This window comes from Mustelus asterias, chromosome 16 (assembly GCF_964213995.1).
Source record: "Mustelus asterias chromosome 16, sMusAst1.hap1.1, whole genome shotgun sequence".
Lineage (NCBI taxonomy): Eukaryota > Metazoa > Chordata > Chondrichthyes > Carcharhiniformes > Triakidae > Mustelus > Mustelus asterias.
This window is the reverse complement of record NC_135816.1, coordinates 58542329-58556816: the sequence shown is the minus strand read 5'-3', so window position 1 is coordinate 58556816 and position 14488 is coordinate 58542329.

Here is a 14488-nt window from a genome sequence, read left to right as displayed (position 1 = left end):
AGCGAGTTAAATTGCATTGACTAAATGGAACAAGATTTTCCCATTGACTCCCTATGGAGCTAATAGGTTTATAATAGCATTACCATTTGTTTGGGTGTTATGGCTGTTCAATGATTGTTTATATGGGTCTTTAAGCATTAAGTACTTTTGTTAATAAGATGGGTAGGGTTAATAGTCTAATGCATTTTTGATGTGTTTTTGATGGGATTAAGGGGAGGATTGAGGCTTCATGTTGCTAGTGTCTTTATTAACAGGAAACTTTCTTCTTGAAATTGGATGCACTGAGACTATTTTGGTGTCAAGGTGTGATGGATTCTCCCCATCACTATTGCTTTTCTTGGCGTATAGAGAACATTAGGGTTGATTTGCAGTTTCAGTATGGATTGACTGAGTGGTGGACATGGCAGTCCTAAGGCCTGCCTGACGTCCGCAAGCAAAGCAGCTGACCATTTTGATGAACAGCTCTCACTTGCCTTCACCTGCGTGTTAGCAGCACAATCCAAGAACTGGCTATGGGAACAGCAGATATTTGAGAGGACCATCCAGAGAGCACAACTCTGTGGCGAGTGAATAGAGAAGAGCCCAACATTATTGAAGAGGAACAAGAACAGAAAATGCTGGAAAATCTCGGCAGGTCTGATAGCATCAGTGGGAAGATAAGAGACAACGTTTTGAGTCTAGATGACCCAACAACCAAATATTTGACTGGTTAATTTACAAAGGAATATTAATTTCCTGCAATCGCAACCTTTTTTCATCACAGCAGTCATAGAGTCATAGAGGTTTACAGCATGGAAACAGCCTTTCAGCCCAACTTGTCCATGCCGCCCGGTGTGATAGTGGGCTGGAATTTACAGCCCAATGCTCGCATGTTTTCAGTGGGATGTGGGGAGGGGGAATGTGAAGGGTCGCGATCCCAGCGATTCCCACCCATCCCTGACCCAGTGGGTGGGAAGGTGCCAAAAACAGCAACCGAAACATAATTTTTAAGTCAATATTCAGTGGGGAATTAAGCTTGTACCAAGCCATTAACCTGTATTGCATTCTCCCACACCATAAAATGGTTGACATTGACAGACGTTTGGGAGTGGGCAGACCAACATTTTGGGGGTACTCTGCGCATCTGGAACACTATGCCCCTAAGATGTTACCTCCTTTTGTTCCTCCTGACCTGGCCTTCAAATGCTGCAACACCAGCCCCCCCCGAACCTCCTCAACACCCTCTGCAGGTTGTTCAATCCCTCGCCGCCTAAATGCCTGGGACCGTGTCTGCGTGGATTTCCCCCGGGTGCTCCCAGTTTCCTCCCACACTCGAAAGATGTGCAGGTTAGGTGGATTAGCCATGTTAAATTGCCCCTTATTGTCAGGGAGATTAGCAGGGCAAATATGCGGAGTTATGGGGATAGGGACAAGATGGGTTTATTGTTGGTGCAGGCACGATGGGCTGAATGGCCTCTTTTTGCAACGTGGGGATTCTATGATTCCATGACCTACCTGTCTCCAGAACCCATTGAAGCTCTTTGCGGTCCTCCATGCAATCCCAGAAGTGACCACTGCCAAACAGATCATCCACCAGCTCTTGATACAGCCTTCCTCTTACTGAGGGGGTGCAGGTTATCACTGTGGCGGGGTGGGGGGGGGGGGGGGAGCGGGGGGTGCTTTATTCAGTTCTGAGGACTGCCAACTAACCCTTGCAATGGTTGGGGGGAGTACCGGGGGGGTGGGTATGCAATCAATAGTCACTCTCTCACCTCCCCCCCAACTCTCCCAACTGCAAAGTTCATCCCTATATATTCAAGTGTGATGCATTATCACTAACACATTTTAGATGCAAGGCTTCCAGTTATATCATCATTTATAATTTAGCCTTTATTACAAAGGGAGTAAGTGAGCAAATGAAATTAATACAATTCTGTAGAACTTTGAATCAACCATATCTGGAGTACTGGGTATAGTCTGGTCTCCTTACCTATTCTTCAACCTAGGTATCTACTGTCCACACCCAGTCTGGCCTAGCTATGACTCCTAACTGCCCTCTGGAGTAACCTAGTAAGCCATCTTGTCAAGGGCAATTAGGGATGGGCAATAAATACTAACTTTGCCAGTGATGCTCACACTTCAAGAACAAATATATATTAAAAAAGCTTGCCTTGAACAAATGTTCACTTGGCGGGTGATGGGATTATTTTATGAGGAAAGATTGAGTGGACTGGGTTTGAATTCTTTTGGCTTTAGAAGAATGAGAAGTGATTTCTTTGAACCACATAAAATTCTTAAGGCCATGCCAAGGTGGATGGTGGGAAGCAGTTTCCCTCAGCTGGAGATTCGAGAACTTGGCCCACATTCTCAGAATAGGGGTGGAACATTTAGGACTAAGCTGAAGAGAAATTTGGGATTCCCTACTTCAGAGAGTCTGTGAATGTTCAGTTGTTGAGTAAATTGAAGTCAGCGATACATATATTTTTGGATACTAAGGGAACCAAGAGATATGGGAATAGTAGGGGAAGGAGTGTGGCTGCTGTGATCTTATGAATAGCACAGCAGGCTATAGAGACTTCATGATTTCTTCCTACTATTTCTTATGGCATTGCTTTAAAATATTGCAAGTCCCATTACTAAAAGACATCAAATTTAATTCTACACAATTCTACTTATTTTCTCTATCATGCATGCATGGATTTATTGAAGACATGTATCCACTCTGCCATCTACATTATAGAGAGTGATGATATACTTGATATATAATGATCAGACGGGCCAATAATACTAATATGTTTTCCTTCTTTCTAGTGGATAATAGAGAGAAACTGTGGGGGCAATTCTCCCATCACGACCCGCAAATTTTCTGGCAGGTCGGGTCGGGAGATACATGTGTCGACCATCTCGCGGGTTCCTCGCACGCGTTTATGGCCTGCGCATATCTCTCAACTGGAAAAAAATAGCGTCGCAGGGACCACGCAGAAAACCAGAGTGCTACTGATTTGCATGACTTTACATACATAAGCGTGCCATTATCGGGATCGACACGGCAATCTCCGCCCACGTTAGCGTCTCCCACCTCTTTGGCATGAAGCCACTTTGGCACGAATCAGAGTAGGTATATAAAAGTCTGAACCTGGCGTGGCAGCCTTGAACTGGCGTGAGGAAGTAAGTGCTGCTAGCGGAGCACGGGGGATGTTGCAGGCAGGCCCTGGAGATGCCTGCTGTCTTCTGGTGATATCTGGGGTGGGGGGCTGGGAGGGGGGCTTCCATTTTCACAGCGCTCAGTGTGGGAGGCACAATCAAGGAGTCCTGCTGACCTTTCCCCTCCAGGGCATCGCTATAGCTCAGTGTAGGAGGCCCCATCAAGGGGTCCTGCTTACCCCTGCCCCTCCACAGGACTTTGCAGTGGCATTGTCTTGCTGCGGGGTGTGGTCCGGGGTGGGGGAGGAGTGCACCATGTGCTGACTGAGGCCTAACCAGATGAAGCAGCTGCTGCTCCAGGCCGGGGTGCAGAGGTTCAGACATGGACTGCGTGGAATCTGCTGTCACTGGGCACACATCTGGTGCTGATTTGCAGTCTGTCCTGCCCTGTGACACGGACCAGCAACACGAGCTGTAACGGATGCTGCAGTTGCACACACAGCAATGGCTCAAGGGTGCGCATTGCCCACGGCTGCACACCGACCTGCATAATCTGTGCCAGCAATTGTCATGATGGGAATCTCAAACAACCTGAATCGGGTCATAGAATCATAGAATCCCTACAGTGCAGAAGGAGGCCATTCGGCCCATCGAGTCTGCACCGACCACAATCCCACCCAGGCCCTACCCCCACATATTTTACCCTCTAACCTACGCATCTCAGGACTCTAAGGGGCAATTTTTAACCTGGCCAATCAACCTAACCGCACATCTTTGGACTGTGGGAGGAAACCAGAGCACCCGGAGGAAACCCACGCAGACACGAGGAGAATGTGCAAACTCCACACAGACAGTGACCCGAGCCGGGAATCGAACCCGGGACCCTGGAGTTGTGAAGCAGCAGTGCTAACCACTGTGCTACCGTACCGCCCTTGACCCCCCTTGCCGTATATTCAAACCACACTGACATCACATCACATTACCTACCAACATATCCCCCAGAAACATCCGACCCTATTAATGTATCTGCGCTGGCAATGGTTACGAGTCTTGGTTGAAGGCTGGAGGATGTTGACGACTCGCTGTTGTGCACACTGGGATCCTGCCCCTGGTGCCACTCAAGTCTGACCCCTACTTGTACTCCAAATGCACGCTGCCATTCTGGCCCACGTAGCTGTCAGGGTTGGGGCCATATGTTTTTGGCCAGATTGTGGGGGGGTGGGAGGGGGGCACTTGCACCAAGGATGTTGGGGAAGGTCGGGCAGGCACTCTGAAACATGGGCTGAATCTGCAAGACAGCACCTCAATGCATGGGAAAGGACTCCTTACAGATGCTGCCAGACCTGCTGAGATTTTCAAGCATTTTCTCTTTTGGTTTCAGATTCCAGCATCCGCAGTAATTTGCTTTTAAAGCCTTATGCAAGTTTCTCAGAATCATTCCAATGATCATTCACACCTTCCTTCTAATCTTTCACCCCAGTTCCCCTTTACTGGCCTTACAATTTCAGTATTTTCTTCCAGTTCAGAGGTATCATGAGGAAGAAAGATGACAGCTCATACAAATATAGGAAGATGAACAAGAACAGCTCATTACTGCAGGAACCAAGAGAGATTATCAGGTTGGCAGCAGCTCCAGAGGTCCTGAGTTGGCGGGGTCTGAAGGGGAAGAGAGAAGCGGGAGCTGGCATCGGGGGGGAGGCTACGGAGGAAGAGGAGAATGAAATAATTACAGTTCTCGCAATGTTCTAATCAAGAGAACAAAGGGAAAAAGAGAAATCCATGCTGGTTCAAACTTTTATTTTAATCACAACTCCCACCAAGAAAGCCAAGAGTCAACCCAACATTCACCGAATCAAGCACACACAACAAAGTATTTGCTTTAGAAACTGCTCTAGTCATGAATCTGCAACAATCACCCACTAATTACTGAACAAGGGCACGCTTGACTCATCGGATAGCCTCACTGTCGTTGTTTTCTTTTAAAAAATACATATGCCAAAAGCAGCAGTAAGAAATAGTTAAATAGAAAATATTTGTAGTTAAAAATACCTCTGAATCCTACCGAGGTTCAATCAGATCATTTGCTGTTCGAAGCCTACCTCTCCACAAATTTAATGGTGCTCCGACCTTTTGTTTTCACACCATTTGAACAGAACACAATGACCTATATGCACATACTGCTAGCATGTGCTAATTATACTCTCCGCTACCCAAGGCTGGGAGGAAAGATATAACAGCGCACTTCAGACTAAAACACAGATTATACCTCAAACAATATGCTCAAAATGTCTCATCTTTCATTATTCAGGCCAGAGTTTTGCGCTCGCTGAGTGGGTTCATGGCGGATACCAACAATCATGAAATGGGATGCTCTGATGTCATGGTGCAACCTCACAATATTGCTGAGACCATGCCTGCCAACATATAAAGGGCTGATTAAACTCATTTAAAGAGCAATTGGCAACTACTTTGAGTGGTCCATCCACTTTTACATTAGATGCACAAGCCAATCAACCAGGAAACCTTAATATTTTTCATGCAATCTACACCCTGGCAGGATAACAAGCTCATGGGCAAAGTGAGTAGTTAGGCGTTCTGCTCTGAGTTCATGCAATCATAGAATCCTACAGGGCAGAAGGAGGCCATTCAGCCCATCGAGTCCACACCAACCACAATCCCACCCAGACCCTATCCCCATAACCCCATGCATTTACCCGAGCTGGTCCCCCTGACACTCAGGGGCAATTTACCAGGGACAATCCACTTAACCTGCACATTTTTGGACTGCGGGAGGAAACTGGAGCACCCGGAGGAAATCCACGCAAATACAGGGAGAATGTGCAAACTCCACACAGACAGTGACTCGAGCCGGGAATCAAACCTGGGTCCCTGGCGCTATGAGGCAGCAGTGCTAACTACTGTGCCACCATGTCGCCCCATAGTTTCTGGTATTTTTGGTGTTCTGGAGAACTCTCTGGGGGCAATCTTGAGCCCACTCCCGCTGTCCGAAAGTCACAGATCTCATCAGCAAGATTGGGATTTCAGACCTTCCCCGCTCCTTGCCAGCAACATCATCAGGTTTACACCCATAGCGGGCATTTATATTTAATTTAATATATTTAATATTATTACATCACCCCCTTGCCAAATATTCATAGAATCATAGAATCCCTACAGTGCAGAAGGAGGCCATTCGGCCCATCGAGTCTGCACCGACCACAATCCCACCCAGGCCCTACCCCCACATATTTTACCCTCTAACCTACGCATCTCAGGACTCTAAGGGGCAATTTTTAACCTGGCCAATCAACCTAACCGCACATCTTTGGACTGTGGGAGGAAACCGGAGCACCCGGAGGAAACCCACGCAGACACGAGGAGAATGTGCAAACTCCACACAGACAGTGACCCGAGCCGGGAATCGAACCCGGGACCCTGGAGTTGTGAAGCAGCAGTGCTAACCACTGTGCTACCGTGCCGCCCTTGACCCCCCTTGCCGTATATTCAAACCACACTGACATCACATCACATTACCTAGGTGTCAACCTGTCCTGGGGATCCTCCGTTGGACATAACGGTGAATATAGCCCCTGAAGATAAGGACACGGCCAGACAGTGCCCTGGCACTGTGGCCTGGTACTGCCCCTTGGCACATGCCTGTGCCAACCTGGCAATGCCAAACTGGCATGGCCAACCTTGCACAGCCCACCTATCTGTGCCAAGCTCTGCCGGGGGCATTGCCGGGGCGGACCCCACTGGGAGCCTCATCAGAGGGGGGGAATTCATTTGTATGTGGTGGGGGGGGGGGGGGGCGGGGGAGTGGGTGGCTGAGGCGATTGAGGGAGAAGGCGATGCCAGCGATGATCATTTAGGATGGAGGGGAGGTGGTGGATGTCAGCTCCATCCATGGGGGGACGGAGCCAATGATCATTGGGGTGGGGAGGCTTGGTGCTGACTCTGACTGTGTGGGCTGGGGGGAAGGGCTGATGATCGGGGGGGGGGGGGGAAGGGGAATGGCTGACACTGTCTGTGTGGGAATGGGGGGAAGGGGCCAGTGATCACAGAGGCAGGGTGGTCAGAATGGAATGCTGACTCTGATCGGGAGGGGAGCCTCTGAGATGAAGGGGGGATCTTATTGAAACTTACAGAATACTGAGAGGCCTGGATAGAGTGGATGTGAAGAAGATGTTTCCACTAGTGGGAGAGACTAGAACTCGAGGGCAGAGTGAAGGGACACTCCTTTAAAACTGAGATGAGGAGGAATTTTTTCAGCCAGAGGGTGGTGAATCTGTGGAACTCATTGCCATAGAAGGCTGTGGAGGCCAGGTCATTGAGTGTCTTTAAGACAGAGATAGATAGGTCCTTGATTAATAAGGGGATCAAAGATTATGAGGAGAAGGCAGGAGAATGGGGATGAGAAAAATATCAGCCATGATTGAATGGTGGAGCAGACTCAATGGGCCGAATGGCCTAATTCTGCCCCTATATCTTATGGTCTTACATGCCGGGGGCCAGGTTTATTGCTGTTCTGATTGGGGCACCTTTTAAAGATTGTCTCCTGGTCTCAGTGCAGCCGGGTTTTGTCAGCGTGTTTAGGCCCCGTCCCCTTAAATGACAGTATGAATCACACCCCCTCGATCTTCTTTTGGCAGAGCGTCGTAAGATCTGGAGAGAAAACTGACTAGTTTTTCTAAAGTTAAACACCCCAGCTTTCTCGCCGGAAACATCACTCTGCCAATTTTCGGTAAGATTTTGTCCTCTGATTTTTCAGCACTTGTAGAGGCTTCCTGCTGAGAGGCCCCTTCAGTGCAGAAACCTGTGCAAACATCTGGACAAACCTGGGGATTGTGTACTCTGCCGGAGATATCTCCTCAGCAGGGAAGTAGAGGGCCAGAGGAAAATGAGGCCAGTTGCCCACAGGCAGTGCCCCAGAGGACATCCTAGGGAATGAGAGGTGCAACCAGAAGGGGTGCAGGGCCAGCAGGAAGTGTAAGGCAGAAGGGTCTGGTCCATTACCCAGCAGGCAGAGTTGACAGGCAGCGCACACTTGGACATGGTCAGTGTTGAAGAAGGCTTTGACACTGTCACCTCTGTATGCAAAAAGATCAGCCCTGAAATAGCCTCTAACTGGGTAGGTGGCTAGCCGATGCCAGTGGCTCTGAAGGTGACAGTGACCCTGAACTTTTATGCCTCAATGTCCTTCCAGGGGTCAGTGGAAGGTCGCTGTGGAATCTCGCAATTGACTGTCCACAGCTGCATCAAGTTGGTTAAAGATACACTGTTCCAAAGGATCAACACCTTCATTCACTTCAGTACAGGCGAGGCTAGCCGGATAGGGTGAACCAGAGGCTTCGCTGCAATGCCAGGGTTTCCCTGCACCCAGGGAGTCATTGACAACACACGGATGTGCCCATAAATATACCAGGAGTTGAGCCAGATGCCTTTATAAATAGAAAAGGCTTCCACTCCCTCAATGTCTAGATTGTATGTGATCACGTCCCTGGTCTCAGGGACCCTTATGTGATCATTGTGCCTTAAATTTCCACATGCCAATGCTCCACCTTGTTGCTACTCCCTCACTGATATTAACTCATTGAAGTTAGCCTTGATTTTGGTACGCAACTTTTGTTTTCTACTGTGAAGACAGACTCAAAGGGACCATCTTGAGCCCACACTCGCTGTCCACAGGAATGGTGGCAAGGACTCAAGATTCGGCAAAACCCCGGAAGTCACTGATCTTGCCAATGAGATTGCAACTTCCGATTTTTATCGCCTCCCCTCACCGGTGACATAATCAGGTACATGCCCATAACAACTAAATCTGAATGAAATCCCCCCCCCACCTCCTTCATGAGTTTCCCACTGGGGCCGGCTCCTTGGCACAGGTTGGCATTGCTGGGTTCGCATGGAGGAGCAGGGGAGGCCAGCGATGGCCATTGGGGGCTGGGTGGGGTTGAGGTGGGGGTTTGGGTGTTGACTCTGACTGAACTGGGAGGGTTGCAGGGGGGTGGGGGGAAGCGAGGAAAGGGGCCAATGATCAGGGCGGGGGGGGGGAGCTGAGAATCGGTGGGAGGGAGGGGAGAAATGCCAACTCTGATCGGGGGTGGGGAGGGGAGTCCTTGAGACCTCTGTGATGGGCTGGGGGTGGGGGAGGTATACTCAGGTTATGATTGGGGCTCCCTTGCAAGATGGCGCCCAATCACAGTCCAGCCGGTGAGTTGAGCACCCCCCACCCTCCCCACCCCTTCCCCCCACCGGCATGATGGCATGAAAAACGCCCCTTGATTTTTTTTTTAGGCAGAGTGTAGCAAGATCTGGAGAGAAAACTGGCCTGTTTCTCTGGAGAGAAATACACCAGTTTTCTCACCAGAAACAGCTCTGCCATTTTGTGGTAAGATTTTTTACCTGTTTATTCGATGTCCGTGCTATTTCCTCATTCTCATCATTATTTCTCCCGTCTCTGCTTCTAAGGGACCAATGCTTACTCGAGCTTTTTTTTTCTGTACATGTAAAAGTTATTGCCATTTGCTTTTAAACACCTGTATAGTTTACTCTCCTATTCTATATTTCCTTTTTTATCAATACTGTAGTGGCCCTTTGCTGGCTCCTAAAACATTCCCAATTCTCACAAGCGCTACTATTCTTTGCAACATTGTAAGCTTTTTCCTTTAATCTAATACTATCCTGAGCAAGGCACAGGTGGAATTTTCTCATTGAGTTTGTTTTTCAATGGAATATATTTTTGTTGAACACTTTTGCTGGAACTCTACCACCTCACCTGCCATGGAATCGGAGTGGGCGAGGGTCCGACAACGGAAATCTCCGTTGACCTCGGGCGGGAATTTCCGGACTCGCCCGAGTGAGGCCGTAAAATCCCACCCTTCATATTGTTTCTTTAAATGTTTCCCACTATTTTTATTTACTGCCTTTTATTTTATTTGACCAATTAACCTTCATCACTTTTCCCCTCATATTTATGTGATTGGTTTTAAGTGTCAGATTCCTGTTTGCGATTGGAGCTTGTCGCTTTCAATCTTAACATGGTATTCAATTGCATTATCATCGCCACTTCCTTTCGGATCTTTCACTATGGGATTACTAATTAGCCCTGCCCCATTAGGCAACACTAGATCTAAAAGAGCTTTATACCTGGTTGCTTCCACAACCGTTGGGCCAAACTGCTCTCGCATGGTGTAAATGCGTTTAAGATCAAGCCATATTCCATGCACAGGGAACCCAAGGTGCTGAAGCTGAGAATGAGAGACGTTTATAAAAGATGTTTATCTGGCCTTTAGCAGTCTATTGGAACTGAAACCATCCATTTCTTTTTCTTGAAACTATAAACATCCAGTGTAATGATGAGTGTGGTTCCATTCTGCTTTACAGCGTAGGGAAGAGGGACAATCAATCTGTATTCCTGGATAGTCTGGCACGGTGACCAAAATAATATTACAAATAATGATTTTTACAGCTTCTGAAGTCAAACCCCCGAATCATAACCAGATTAATCCTCATCACAAACATTTCTTTGTATGCGTTGCTAGGTTATAGCAATATTCCTGCATGCAAATATATTTCACCTTATTTTTATACATCGCACAGTAATAAAGCAGGCAAAACAAAAGAGAATAATTACTTCGCAATGACTGTTCCTAAATCTTTGAATATTGTTCTTTGACAGTTAATAACGAGAGAATAGCAAAATGCATTCATGTACAATATAGGTATTGTCACTATATTATGCCTCATAAGGGGAGCTTATCTACGCTGGAAATGAGACATATGCATAGGTCTGGCTACCAAGACAAGTTGACAACTCTACCAATGAGACTTACACACTCTAAATTTAGCAGCCTGACCTTTACACATTTTTGGAATTCAAAAATGAATATTCCCTGTTCTACCTGACCTTTTCAACATTATAACTGTTTCAGGAATTGAATTGTTTTCTAGCTTGGCTGACAACCTATAAATCTCAGGCTGATCTCCATTTCGATGTGATATCTGCCATTGAAATGTTTGTTACAACCCTCCGAGCATTTATGATGCTCCGAGGGTACCGCTTACAGAGAACGAGCTGGGATGATTATCACCAGACTTATGCTGAGTCAATGGCCGCACCTTATTATTGGTTTTATCGTGCTATATGACGAAAGTTGCTGCCATTGCAGTGTACTCAACTAAGATGTGCATTTATTGTAGCCAAGCAATACTTATGGCCAGTCTTTTTAAATGAACACTACCTAGACTAAAATTGCAACTTCTTCCAAGTGTTGTTTTGGTTCCAATTTAATTTCAGATTTCAGTGAAGAAAATTAGATAGATTGGATTTGTTTAAAAACAGAACATTATTTTCAAGAACTGTGACATTTCAATGGTTAATTTACAACTATGATTGTTTTGCCCAATGCGAACAGAAAACTAAAGTTTCCAATATTCTGATGGTTGAAAGGGACATTGCTATTTCTTTTCAACTTGTGTATTCTGTGTAATCTTTCACAGTCTTGACTCCAAGAGGTGAAATTTGACTTGGAGATTAGCTCAAAATGGTCGATAATGCATCACCCACATATTTACTCTCCACTCAACTTCATTTTCCTATTCTTTCATTGTGAAACTTGGACAATGTAACCAAAGCAGTTGCATCTGGGGTGAAAACTGTTACCCAGGAGAATCTGGAGAAGCGCAGCATGACCATTTCCTGGAAGTTCCCCTCCAAACCACACACCATCCTGACTTGAAAATATTTTACTGTTCCTTCACTGTCGCTGGGTCAAAACCCTGGAACTCCCTCCCTAACAGCACAGCAGGTGTACCTGCAGTGCTTCAAGGAAGTAGCTCACCACCACCATCAGGGGCAATTAGGGATGGACAATAAATGCTGGACTAGCCAGCGATGCCATATCCTGTGAAATAATTTTTAAAACCCATTACAATGTCATAGGCAGAGTGAGATATGGAATAGAAATGTTTCAGTGATGGGGTATTACAATGATACATTTGTGCTATCTCAGTAGAGAGATTTCAGATGCTTTTCCAATGGTTTGGTTTTCAATCCATTCAAAACTAAATAATTGGTGATGGGCTTAAATGAGAAAAGGACGCAGATAAATAAAAGAATCTTCTACTGGCACAAACCATAACAATATTGTGGCTTTAACTAGCTTAAAGAAAATTGAGTGGCACAGAGGCACAATGGTTAGTACTGTTCCCTCACAACACCAGGGACCCGGGTTCAATTCTTGTCTTGAGTCACTGACTGTGTGAAGATTGCACGTTCTCCCTATGATTGCGTGGGTTTCTACCGGGTGCTCCGGTTTCCTCCCACAGACCAAAGCTGTGTGGGTTAGATGGATTGGCCATGCTAAATTGCCCTTCAGTATCAGGGGGACTAGCTAAGGTAAATGCATGGGGTAATGGGGATAGGGCATGGGTGGATTTGTGGTCGGTGCAGACTCGATGAGTCGAGTGGTCTCCTTCTACACTCTATGATTCGATGAAAGCTATATGTGAGTCAATTGGAAAGAGTGTACAAGAAACATGTATGTTCAACACAACTGAAAGGTGAATTTAATATCCACAATGGTAGTGTATCCATTAGCTGGGGAATCCCCACCATGGCTATTTCTGGAAGCTCCAATTAAATTTCATAGCCATCAGGAAGTTATTTGTCTAGCATGGGGGACACTGTCCTTTTCAGGATAAAGATCAAACTTCTAAGAGTTGCCTGTCAAACAGTGGGCCAGCAGCTCTCCGATTGCCTGCAGTGCCACTGAAAGTGACAGCCACTGCTGAAACAATGGCCTTCCAATAGGAAAAAAAAACAGTTCAGATCAGAATTCTTATTTCCTTCTTTTTACTTTTTTTTTCCTTCTGGGTTGGAATCACCAAGCATCGGGCAGTGCCAAGGAGGCAGGGCCAGAGAAGGTGGGGCATATTGGGGGCATGGCCTATATGGAGGGAGCGGTGGAGGTGGGGTGCCCCACTGCCACTCTGCAGTTGGGATCATGGGCTGAGGGGGGGAAGGGGCTGATAGGGGCTGGCCATCGGGGTGGGGGAGAGGGGGAGGGGGAGGCTGCCGGAGGGGGATGCGGGTTTGAGACTGCCGGGGATGGGGAGGGGTGGTTCGGGACATCCGGGAAGTCGGGGAGATTGGGGCTGCCAGTGGGGGGGGGGGGGGGGGGGGGGGGGGGGCGCGGGACGGGACATCGGGGCTGTCACGGAGACATCTGGGAAGCCAATGATCGGGGAGTGGGCGTTCAGCAAAGGCAGCAATGCAGGGACGCGGGGCTGGCCAGCGATCGAGTTGGCCAATGATTGGGAGGCCGGCAATGTGGGCTGCTGTGCGTGCACCGATCTCTGACAGATTGGCGCATGCACAGCGGAATGCTCAGTGCTATGCTGCCAGCCTCTCCAGCAGGAATAGGCCCCACTGCTGATTTTCAGTGTGAATCTCCCTGAGGCACTCGGTAGTGCACAGAGTGTGGGAGATTCATTTTGAAAATCCCGCTAGAAAAACTAGCGTGAGTTACTCCTGTTTTTAACTTGGCACTGAGAATTATTTTTGGAGAATCCTGCCCATTGTGTTTTCTTCCATTTATTTGAGCACAGTCATTTATCAGTTGAAAAAATTATGTTAAATTATGTTTGACAGTCAATAATCAATTTCTCGAGTAACAGAAAGTCTGTTCACTTTACCCTTGTTTATGAAGGTGGCAGGTTGCAAAGACAGATGTGATGGGCGATCAAGAGCGGGATTGTGCCACAGGGTGGTTGCAACAGAGAGAAACCGTAATGAAACCTCCACAAATATATCCAATCGCAGTTAGCAACCTCAGAGATCAACAAGGATGGTTTAAAGACTCAAGTTGCTTACTTAAGGAAGATAGGTTGATAGAAGGTGGCGCAGTGGTTAGCACTGCTACTTCACAGCACCAGGGACCCGGGTTTGATTCTCGGCTTGGGTCACTGTCTGTGTGGAGTCTGCACGTTCTCCCCATGTCTGCATGGGTTTCCTCCAGGTGCTCCGGTTTCCTCCCACAGTCCAAAAAACACGTTGGTTAGGTGCATCGGGCATGCTAAATGCTCCCTCGTTGCAGTGTTAATGTAAGCCTACCTGTGACACTAATAAATAAACTTTAAACTTTAGAAAAGGGCTGATTCTCATTAAAGAAAAGGAGGCCGGAAAGGAATAAGTTACAGATCTTTAAATGCTGATTAGCATAAATATTGTTATGTAAGCTTAGTCCTTAATGTAAAATGGAATGGTCAGATAACTGGAGGAAATGAATGCAAGCTGTGTAAACTTGAAAGGAATCGGATGGCTTTCTGGTTTGGAAACAGATTGAAAGTTATAAGAACTGAA